Here is a 12,610-nt window from a genome sequence, read left to right on the forward strand (position 1 = left end):
CAGGAAACCTTTCTGCTGAAAGTTGAAAAGATTAAAATGATGAGATAAAAGTGGACAATAAAGACTGTAGCCATGAAGCGTCAGAAGGAAACAAGGGCTTCATTGGGAACTGGACTAATGGCCATTTATGACACATACTAGAAAGGAATGTAGCAATGATATATACTGTCTTTGCAATTTAATTGCAGCACAATGGATTGAGCCCAGATTCTCACGCATACTGTGCCTCAACACTGAGCCTTATCCCAAGCTGTCTTTAAAATTTGGGTGAGATTGAATTCAAAATAAATGGTCAGTTTCCTTGGTGAAAAAAATATCAAGATATTACAGCATTTTGGTTGTGGTATGTGTGCTAAAGTATTTGTTTAGCTCTGTTTATAGTGAGAATTTAGATAAAAGGATAAGAGCATTATGCCACCAATTAAACGCTCCAAGGCACACAAAAAGATGTAAAGTGATTTCAAAAAGACTTTTCTTTAAAAAGATAGTACTTTGAGAACATGAAGCAGCAGGGAAGAGGTGCCTGGTTAAAACTTAATTCTATAGAAATAAGTTTCCTAGTTTATCCAGACTGACATTCAATCACCTGAAGCCATGACTGAAAGAGAACCAGATACATGTCCAACTGGCAGATACTGATAGAAGTTGCAAAATGTGCCTGACACTAGGTTTTCTAGAATCCTAAATATAAGAAGTATGGGGTCAAGGAAGCTTACACCAAGCTTTCAGGAAAAAAAATCAGAGCTGGCTGAGAAATCTCTGTTGTCTAATCTAATATTTTGTTGAAGTGGAGAAGTCAGAATATTAGAAATGAGAGTAAAGTGAACATTTTATGAAGAAATATGTAAACAATGGCTGGCAAACTCCCAAGAGAGTAAAATATGTAACATAGACAGCAAGGCAGGGATAGCCACGCCCCCAAGACCACATCAAGTGACCTCCTGCCCCAGATGCTTCTTCAATAGAAGAATGGATGAAGAAAGTATGGAATATATACATATTAGAGTATTACTCAGCAGTAAAAAGCAAGGACTTCTTGAATTTTGCATGCAAATGAATGGAAATAGAAAACACTATCCTGAGTGAGGTAAGACAGACCCAAAAAGAGGAACATGGGATGTACTCACTCATATTTGGTGTCTAGCCATAAACAAAGGACATTGAGCCTATAATTAGTGATCCTAGAGAAGCTAAATAAGAAGGAGAACCCAAAGAAAAACATATAGGCATCCTCCTGAATATTAACCTTCATCAGGCGATGAAAGGAGACAGAGACAGAGACCCACATTGGAGCACCGGACAGATATCTCAAGGTCCAAATCAGGAGCAGAAGGAGAGAGAGCACGAGCCAGGAACTCAGGACCGCGAGGGGTACACCCACACACTGAGACGATGGGGATGTTCTATTGGGAACTCATTAAGGCCAGCTGGCCTGGGTCTGAAAAAGCCTGGGATAAAACCGGACTCGCTGAACATAGCGGACAATGAGGACTGCTGAGAAGTCAAGAACAATGGCAATGGGTTTTTGATCCTACTGCACGTAGGCTTTGTGGGAGCCTAGGCAGTTTGGATGCTCACCTTACTAGACCTGGATGGAGGTGGGTGGTCCTTGGACTTCCCACAGGGCAGGGAACCCTGATTGCTCTATGGGCTAACAAGGGAGGAGGACTTAATTGGGGGAGGGGGAGGGAAATGGGAGGCGGTGGCGGGGAAGAGACAGAAATCCTTAATAAATAAATAAATTAATTTAAAAAATCATATTTACTAGATTGCTTGAAGAGAGGAAACATTTTGTTTTATTTTTCATATCTGGGTAATATATTTAATAAATGGTTATAAAGACATTGTCAAAGCACTAAATTTTTTTAAAGGTGTGCGTGGAATTAGATCAAGGTAAAATAATATTAAATATTTTACAGTTCAGCATCTGGGATCTTTGTATTAAAAATACAAAGCTCATAGATTATTTAGGTCCTGGTTTCTGCCTCCATTGATAAACTAACCACTTCAGTCCCTTACCTTATGCTCCATGCTAACCAAACTCATTCTCTTCTTTACAGGAGTCTTGCTCTCTGAGGCTTCCTATTTTTAGTTTTCTGCCTCTGGAACATTCCTCTTACCTGTTTCCTGTGAGTCTCCACTATGTCATTTGTTCTTGAAACTTATGTTTTTAAACGGTGTTGAGAGTGTTAATATTATAAGGACTCTTAGGGTTAGGTTGAATGTATTTACATTGTGAGATTGTCATTAACCTTTGAGGGCTAATGGTGGAATACAATGATCTGAATGGGAAATATATCCCACAAGGTCATGTGTTTGAACAACTGACCCCTAGCTGGCAGTACTATTTTGGGATGTTGTGGAATCTTATTTTTGGAAGACATTTCAAAGGAAAGTGTTTTATCTGGCACTGAAGAATCATACCAAGTTTGTGAAGACCCCAGGGTTTTACACAAAACTTGAATTTATATTCCTGGAAAGCTTCAACATTTCACTAGATTGGTCTCAAACTGTGCACTGTCCAAATGGGGCTGGAATGACTTTTGCAAAAGAAAAATAATACTAAGACCACTGTCACAAAGGACTTAATAACTCTCCCTTCCTTGTTCGTTTACTTTAAATATCTCAAGGTAATAATGTGTAAATTCTGTCTTTTGGATAAAATAGTTGAGGAGTATGTTTCCCATTTCATGCTCATCTGGTTTTCTCCTTTCTCCCGTGCCATACAGAGGAGACTTAACAACAGCGACTAGTGAAAATTAATTGTAAAGAGTGCTCCTACATAGCTTCAGACAGAATTTCAAGAGAAATTAATTCATGTTTAAATAAGATGGATTAAAAATATGTGTGGAAAGATTCTGCTAAATAAGGATTATTTAAGTTTATGGTGACAGGACACAGATGCTGAAACTGATACTGGATCAGAGAGCTAACTCTGAACTACTTAGGGACAGAAGATATGCCAGGCTAAACTTGATACACAGCAATCATTCAGAGGCAGTAATCTTTAAGACATACAAAACTGTCAAGTTCATCATACTTTCTGAACAATGTACTATTAATAAAAGAACCCCACAATTTATATAGTCTTAATATTTTTTAAAACAATCAAATCTGTTCTATTAATTTGAGTCATGTGATTCTGAGAAATCTGTAAGTGGCAGAATGCTTAGAGAGTCAGGGTTCATAGCTATGAATCTCACATGCATACACACACATGCCCACATCATTCAAAAAGACAGATTTTGAATAGAGGCAGGTTTAGCCCTGCATTTTTTTTATTTGGGCCATCCTCTATAGTTCTATTTTATTTCAATTCCTTTGACTTTCCTAACTTCTTGGTCCTTTACATTATTCATAAAAAATTTGAATAAGATATCATGGTTAATAACTATTCTGAAAATAAACCTTTGGACATGAAATATTATTTACTTTGTCATAATTGTGTAAAAATGGCTTGCTAGTTTTCGTGGCACTAAAATAGCATAAATGTTAACATTTAAAATGTAAAGCATTTTCATGATCTTATTGTTTTCCAATTTTTTCTTCTTTTTTCTTTTTTTAAAAAGAAAACAAACTATTTTTTTATTTTACATACCAATCCCAGTTCCCACTCCCTCTCCTACTCCTATTAACTCTACTTACCCACCCACCTCACCCCCATCTACTCTTCAGAATGGGTAAGGCACATTGCTTTGGGGAAGGTCCAAGGCTCTCCCTACTATATCTAGGCTGAGCAAGGTAGCCATCCAAGGAGAATAGGATCCCAAAAAGCCAGTACAAGCAGTAGGGATAAATCCTGGTGCCACTGCCATTGGCCCTGGAGTCTGGCTCCAGCTATGCCATTGTTACCCACATTCAGAGGGACTAGTTTCAACCTATGATGTTTCCTTCCCTGTCTGGCTGGAGTTGGTAAGCTCCCATTAGCTCAGGTAAACTGTTTCCATGGGTACACCCATCATGGTCTTGACATCTTTGTTTATATTCTCAGCCCTCCCACTCTTCAACTGAACTTTGGGAGCTCAGTCCAATGCTCCGATGAAAGTTTCTGCCTGTTTCCATCACTTGCTGGATGTAGGTTCTATGGTGATATTAAAGATATTTATCAGTCTGACTAGAGGGCAAGTTAGGATTGGGCCCCCTCTCCGCTATAGCTGGGGTCATCCTTGTGTATTCCCAGGAAACTCTCTAGTGCCAGTTTCTTGCTAGCCCCATAATGGCTCCCTCAATCAAAATATCTTTTTCTTTGCTCTCATCTCTGTCCTTCCTTCATCTTGACTATCTCATTCCCTCAAATTCTCCTCCCTCCTCCCCTTCTCCCCTCATCTTCCCCTTCCACCATCCCTACTTCCTCCACCCAATGCTTCCAATTTTGTCAGTCAATCTTGGCTAATTCCTTTGTCCAGGAGGATCTATTTATGTTTTTCTTAAATAAGAAGTGTTACTTAGCTTCTCTAGGATCATGAACTATAGGCTCAATATCCTTTGCTCTAAAGCTAGTATCCACTTGTGAATGAATACATACCATGTTCATCTTTCTGGGGCTGGGTTGTCTCACTCAGGATGTTTTTTTTCTCATATTATCCATTTGCATGCAAATTTCAAGATGCCATTTTTTTAAACTACAGAGTAGTACTCTAATGTGTAAATGTGCCACATTTTCTTTACCCATTCTTTGGTTTCCAGGTTCTAGCTATTGCAAATAATGCTACTGTAAACATAGTTGAACAGATGTCTTTGTAATATAATTGAGCATCTTTTGTGTATATGCTCAAGAGTTAATTGCTGGGTTCTGAGGTGCAGACCAATCTCACTCATGAACATAGATGCAAAAATATTCAATAAAATATTGGCAAACCAAATCCAAGAACACTTCAAAAAATATAATCCACCATGATAAAGTTAGCTTTATCCCAGAGATGCAGGGATGTGTAAGAAGAGAGGGCCTGCTTTTCTTCCCGGCTGCCCAGCTAGCTTACACCCAAAATAATCACACAGAAACTGTATTTATTTAAAGACTGCCTGGCCCATTAGCTCTAGCCTCTTATTTGCTAACTCTCCCATCTTGAATCAACCCATTTCTAATAATCTGTATGTCAACACGAGGTTGTGGCTTACTGGGAAAAATACAGCATGTCTAACCTGGCAGCTTCATGGTGGCTCTCTCTCTCTCTCTCTCTCTCTCTCTCTCTCTCTCTCTCTCTCTGACTCTCTTTCTTCCTCCCAGAATTTAGTTCTGTCTCCCTGCCTACCTAAGTGCTGCCCTATTAAAAGGCCAAGGCAGTTTCTTTATTCAACAAATGAAAGAAACACATAGACAGAAGAAGCTCCTACATCAGGGATGGTTCAACTTATGAAAATCTATCAAGTCAATCTACCATATAAATAAACTGAAGGAGAAAAAAATATGATCATCTCATTAGAAGCCGAAAAAGCATTCAAATAAATCCAACACCCCTTCATGATAAAGGTCTTGGAGAGATCAAGGATATAAGGCACATATCGAAACATAATAAAAGCAATATACAGCAAGAACACAGCAAACATCAAATTAAATGGAAAGAAACTCAGAGTGATTCCACTAAAATCAGGAACAAGACAAGGCTGTCCACTCTCTTCATATCTATTCAACATAGTTCTTGAAGTTCTGATTAGAGCAATAAGACAACAATAGGAGATCAAGGGGATTCAAATTGGAAAGGAAGAAGTCAAACTTTCACTATTTGCATATGGTATAGTATATACAAGTGACCCCAAAACTCTACTAGGGAACTTCTACAGCTGATAAATACCTAAAATATATTATGTGGCAGGATACAAGATCAACTCAAAAAAATCAGTAGCCATTCTATATACAAATGATAAAAAGGCTGAGAAAGAAATTAGAGAAAGATCACCCTTCACAATAGCCACAGATAGCATAAAATATCTTGGGGTAACAATAACCAAAAAAATGAAAGACCTGTTTGACAAGAGCTTTCCAATTTTAAAAAGCAAATAAGAAGTGTGCATACTATTATTTGATGTGGTATTCCCCTCTGTATACTGTGAATACCATTGGTAAATAAAGAAAACTGTCTTGGGCCTGCATAGGGAATAAAAGTAGGTAGGGAAAATTAAACTGAATGAAGGAGGCGTTAGGAAGAAATCATGGAGCTGCTGACATTCTGAAATTTTGCTGGTAGGTCATGACCTCACGGTGATGCACAGATTAATGGAGATGGGTTAAATTAAGATGTAAGAGTTAACAAATAAGAACCTAGAGCTAATGGGCCAAGCAGTGATTTAAATAGTACAGTTTCTGTGTGATTATTTCAGGAGTCTGGGAAGCTGGGAAACAAATAAGAGGTCTCAGTATAACAATTGTTTCACTTGTAATTAAAACACAAAGGAAATACAATTTAAGTAAAGGGTAAGTATATAAATGTACAAAAAAGAAAATGGAAACATTAATAGATTTTATGAAGGTTTACTGAATATTCAGTTGAAACTAAGCTACAAAAAAACCTTGAATAAATTTAGTAGTCACTGGCATGTCAGGCTATTGTTGACCAGATTGAGCTGATGTCACATTGAACAAATTTCACTTTCAGGTTGGTTCAGATTCCATATCCCCTTTTTTAGGAGAGGGTGAGACAGGGTTTCTCTGTAGCTTTGGAGCCTGTCCTGGAACTAGCACTTGTAGACCAGGCTGGCCTCGAACTCACAGAGATCCGCCTGCCTCTGCCTCCCATGTGCTAGAATTAAAGGCATGCGCCACCACTGCCCTGGCCATATTCCTTTTACGTTCTTCAAATTCCTAGTTTTACTATCATGTGTCCTGTTGCCCTGACTATTCAACTTTATTCACCTGTTTTCTATTATCACTTTCTCAAAACTTAGCTCCAAATTTTACCTCAGACATGAATTTCCCTCTTTTTGGACATCTCTCTGCTTTCTTTGCACATCTCCAACAATTTATTCTCCTTTGATTGTGTATCTGCCAATTTGCTTCCTCAAGTGTGCCTTTACATGCTCATGTGTGCACATGTGAATTGGGTGTCAATGTTTTGTATAAATGCTACCAAGACAACTTCTGAAAGACTGTTTCTACTCTAACAGAAAAGCTCCTGCAAGGCGGGGGGAGGGACTCTGATGACAAAAAAAAAAAAAAAACCCTCAACAAATGCTGAAGCATAGACTGTGGTAACAACAATTTTAATTATTACTATAGAAACATAATTAGCACTTATAGATCACATTAGGGCTTAATAAAAGCTTTCAGATACAGCAGTTCATACACCTATTATTCCATAATATATGCTTTACTGCAGTTTATTGACAATTAAAGTGTATAATAGCAATGATTTTTATTTAGCTTTGAAGTGTGTGGATTTCTTTTGTATTTATTCATGGAAGTAGCTTTGAAATTCATAACATTTCCAAATAATAGTATATCATTTGGAAGGCTTCAATACATTATGCTTCTCTACTTAGCTTGCGTTCTGTACAGACTATCTACCTACGTTCAACTTTCTATTTTAAGCCAGACTTTTCTTCCATCCTTACTTGACAACATCAAATATTTTAGTATTAAAAGTTTGAATAAGGCATGGTTTCTAGTGTCTCATTCTCCTTTCTTTGTTTTCCCTAACAGGCTACAGACTAATAAGAAAGCTAACTGGGAAATGCTAAAAAGCAAACAAACCATGGGACTGGTTTATCTGAACACCTGACAGCAAAAACTGACATTTTATGATGGACAGATTAAAGGGGGAAATGCTTCCAAAATTTAGCCTAGAGGAATTAGAAGATAACTAATTATTGATATTCTACTGTTACTATGATTACTAATAACCTTCCAAGGAAACAAATAAATGTTACAGAACCTAAAACTAAAGGGAGTGGAATACAATTATATTTTCAAATGATACTTTGTTAACTGGGATAGAAAATTCTTAAACAATTTTTTCCTAATGAGGAACAGCTATACAGTTTTAGGCTCCTTTTAGAAAATGTCCCTAAGGGGGTTAGAGAGGTAGTTCAGTGATTAAGAGCATTTGCTGTTTTTACAGAAGATCCCAATCCAGTTCCCAGCACCTTTATTGGGTCCAGGGGAGTCTAACACCACGTTCTGTTGCACACACATTTGCACACATATATGCACATTACACACATACACAAAAATTTTGAAAAATTACTAGGAGCAAAAGAAGAAATGTTTATTTTTAAGTAAGAAATGAATGGCTGGTTGAAAATCCCTAAATAATGTCAATTTAGAGCTGCATTCCCTGTCATTCTATGTCATAAACAAATGTTGACTGGCAAAACATCTCTTAATGTCTCTAACCCTCAGTGGGTAGAATGTCTGACTTTGGAAGAAGGGAAGGCTATGAGTCCTGGGGTCTCTGGTGGTTAGCTTTCATTCTCAGCTTGACACAACCTGCAATCACCAAGAGAGTCTCAATGTGGCATTTGCTACAGTATATGTGCTTGGGATGTGTCTGGGCTGAATTGTCTTAAGTTAATGAATGTAAGAATACCTAGCCAACTGTGGGTAGCATCATTCTCAAGTTAAGAAAACTATAGAAGAGTAATGAAATCAACTTGACCATACGCAAGCAGGCAAATGATCACGTACGCACTCCTCTCTCCCCAATCTTGACTGTGACTGTGATGTGACTGGCTGTTTTCCATTACTGCTGCCCTAAATTCCCCAGGGTTAGGAACTATTATCTGAAACTGTGAGCTGAAATAAACCCTGTCTCCCTTAAGTTGTTATTCTGTCAGAGCAACAGAAATAAAACTATTGCAGGGTCTCAGAAAAAGCACTAGAATATCTTAAATAATAGTCTTATCTAATATCCAAGTTTTCTTAGAATCTTATTTCTAAACAGTTAATAAACTTCACATATTTTAGAGGGTTTGTTCAATAGTGCTGGGGATTGAACTTGGGGATTATGGGCATTAGACAAGTGCTCTGCCATTATTTACATTCCCAGGTAGAGGCTTTAAAACTCAAAAGACAGAGAAACTTATAGCAATCCCTCTGAAATCAGGAAGAATACAGGGTTGTCCACTCTCTCCATATATATTCAGTATAGTACTTAGAATCTAGCTGGAGCAATAAGAGACAACAAAAGGAAGTCAACGGGATACAAATAAGAAAAGAAGTCAAAAACCCTCACTGCTTGCTGATGATATGATGGTTTACATAAGCAACCCAAAAATTCTACTAAGAAACTTTTGCAACTCATAAACACTTTCAGTAATGTAGCAGGATACAAGATTAACTCAAAAAAAAAAATCTGCAGCCTTTCTTTACACAAATGATAAATGATGGAGGAAAGTCATTGGTTAAATAAAAAGAAACTGCTTGGTCCTCATTGGTTAGAAGATAGGTAGGTGGAGTAAACAGAACAGAATGCCGGGAGGAAGAGGAAGTGAAGTCAGACTCGACAGCTCTCCTCTCAGGAGCAGACGCCTTAGAGAGACACCATGCTCCCAGCTCCCGGGAAGATGCACTCAATGAAGCAAGCCGCCAGGTTAGACATGCTGAATCTTTCCCACTAAGACTGGTGCTCACAGATTATTAGATATGGGTTGATCGGTATATCAGAATTAGCCAGTAAGAGCTAAAGCTAAAGGGCCAAGCAGTGTTTAAATGAATACAGTTTGTGTGTTGTTATTTCGGGGCAAAAGCTAGCCGAGCAGGCGGCTGGGGTGTTGGGGACGCAGCCCCGCCGCCACCCATATTACTACAGATAAATGGACTGAGAAAGAAATCAGTGAAACATACAGGTTTATATGTGAACTACTTTTTAAAAAAATCTGCCAGAAGAGTAAATAATAAGGACTCAGACCATTGACAAATTTCTAGGTGAAATGACACAACAAACAAGATTGATTTTGTAGCTCTCATGTGGCAAGCACTGCTGAGTTGCATTCATATTTAAGAATCACATGAATTTTCTTTTCTGCTCTTAATCTCTAATCACTTGTTTTACACCTAGATATTGGAACTTTTCCTCATTCTTAATAATATACCAATTAATTCAAAGCATTCTTTTCCAGTTTTTAATCTGAATTTTCACTTTCTTTTTGGGTGATTGTTACTCAGCAATACTTCCTATAGAAGAAGAAATATATTATTGTAACTTAAAAATTGTTACTTCTATACTGTAACATTTTAAAGAAATTCTAAGGAGAATTTTCCTCAATAACTTTTATATTTTATTTTCATAAATTTAATCACTTCATGATTGCACAGTTTATTTGGTAAAAATGTAAATGTGACTATTAGAGATTCTACATCGTTCTAGTCAGAACAGCTAACATCAAGAAAACAAACAAATGTTGGCAAGGATGTGGAAAAAAAATTGTACATTGGCGGTGTGGGCCAACTCTTCTCCATTAACTAGAAATTATCATTTATTACATTTTAAAGTATATGTGACTCTATATTTCACATTTTAAATTTCTATCCATTTGTACTCTTAAATTTTGACAGTAATATTACTCTGATTTTAGTTTTCTCAGCTTTGTGACTGGCTAAGTATGCAAAAATATATTAACGATCTTTCATTTTTAAATCACCATTTCCATTAATTTTTCCAATGTAAGCTTTTAAATCAAAATTTTGGTATCAAGTAGTTTATAGAAATTGTTTTAAATTCATTGATTAATTTCAGAACATAATCTGGTCTATGATATTGAGGCTTCCTCTAAATGCACACAGTAGGTATAATGTCCCTCTCTAAGGATTATCGAACATCTTTAGATGTAAATACTTTTCAGGAGAGAGGGAGGATACAGGCCCTCACTAACACAAATTATGCAGTCAAGTTTTCTACATTTGGGGAAATCACAGGGTTCAGCACATCCAGAGTGCAATGGATAAGCCTCGCCCTAGGAAAACCACCTTCATGATCATGGTATCTCACCTGCCAGGTAAGCATCCTTAGATGTAAATTTTAAGCTTCTTTTTTTATTTGTTTCTGTTTTAATTAGCTTCTCTGTGGTTTATTAATTACCCTCTCTTGATTTTATACATGTTTTTCTGAATATTTTCAGTCATTTTCTGGAATCATCAAAGTATAGGTGATTACTATCAGCAAATAAGACAATAAATTTTATAGTCACATCTAAACTGTTTAATTTTAACACATACCTTTGTTTTTTGCATTGAACAGCATTTCTAAAGTACCAACAGTCTTTCAAAGTCAAATCAGCATGAAAAAATAAGTAGAAGTCACCTAGAAGTCAATGAAATTATGATTCATAAGTTTACTTTAAAAAATTTGTAGAAAAAGATATACCACAAAGAAAGTTATCAAATTAAATGTTGATAGAAGTAACTAGAAAATACTACAACATTCTAACAAAGTAGGGATTTCAACCATCAGTAGAAAATGTACAAAACTGATGGAGATTCACAAAGCAGAGAAAGAGTTATTCTAAACATGAAATGATACTCAATGTTCTAACAAAGTAGGGATTTCAACCATTCAGTAGAAAATGAACAAAACTGGTGGAGATTCACAAAACAGAGAAAGAGGTATTATAAACATGAAACAATACTCAATGTCATTTCCACACAGCAATTACAAACCATGACTGTGTATCTCTTAACCTATCAGTTTGCCACATACCAAAAGTTTTAAGAAACACTTTTACATTGCTAGCAACATATAATGAATATCATTGCTGGAAAGAATCTTAGAATATAAACTAAGATTAATTTCTACCTCATTCATAGTCTTAAACTTTATTGAATCTCTACTTATAAAGAATAGAAAATTGTGTCTAGTACTTGAGGCAAAGCTATTGATTATCTACTTGTCTTTCATCAGTCCTGTTTCAGTAAAGAACACGTCATGAATCAAACTGTGTAGACCAGAACAGGCAGTGCCCAAAGAAAAGGTCTGCATGTGAATAATTACCCTAACAGACAGGAAATATGATAAAGTAACTGGAAACAATGAAAGATCTATTCCTTGCTCACAAGGCAGATACTGGAAAAAATTATGAATGATATTATTATGTTAGGTTTTATTTTTCAGTCACTGGTAGTATGCATATATATCCTCAAATCTCTAAACAACGTCATTCATTGTCAATAGATATTCTGTCTCAAGAAAAGATCTGTTGTTTATAAATTCTTTGGTCTGGGCTTCTGACTAAGAGAATAGTCTACATAGAAGCACTAAATTCTTTAAAATACTTCAAATACGGATTCAACGTTTAGGATTCCTGCAGTTGATTTCCTGATTATTTATACCTAAAACACAGGAAACCGTTTTCTTCACTTGAGTTGCATTGCTAAAGTGGTCCTTCGCCTGTTTTCTTTTTAACAATCTGCTAATTTCTATCACGCTTTTTTAATAGTGTGCACAGCACAGTAATTACTGCATTAAGAACTTTTGTGACATCATCCAATGTTTAGATGAGAAATTCTTTTGACATAGAAGTTTCTGTGTGTAAAGTGTCTAATAACAGAAGGTACATTTTCAAAGGTGAGTTATACAATTCTACAGTGCATCTCTAGATACACGATGTTGATTATAACCATAGCACAAGGTATGCTTGTGTAAAATGCCATGACAACCTATTTCTTTGACTCTAGAGGTGT

At 36.5% G+C, this 12,610-nt stretch overlaps 1 non-coding gene across 1 annotated transcript; it reads right to left on the reverse strand.

Moving 5' to 3' along the window:
• Positions 1 to 10,777: 10,777 nt before the first annotated feature.
• LOC142842862 (U1 spliceosomal RNA) lies at positions 10,778 to 10,937 on the reverse strand. The gene has a single exon (XR_012909517.1). It is a non-coding gene; the product is annotated as a U1 spliceosomal RNA (small nuclear RNA).
• Between the last annotated feature and the right edge of the window lie 1,673 nt (positions 10,938 to 12,610).

Source organism: Microtus pennsylvanicus, chromosome 1, assembly GCF_037038515.1.
Source record: "Microtus pennsylvanicus isolate mMicPen1 chromosome 1, mMicPen1.hap1, whole genome shotgun sequence".
NCBI classification, from domain to species: Eukaryota; Metazoa; Chordata; class Mammalia; order Rodentia; family Cricetidae; genus Microtus; species Microtus pennsylvanicus.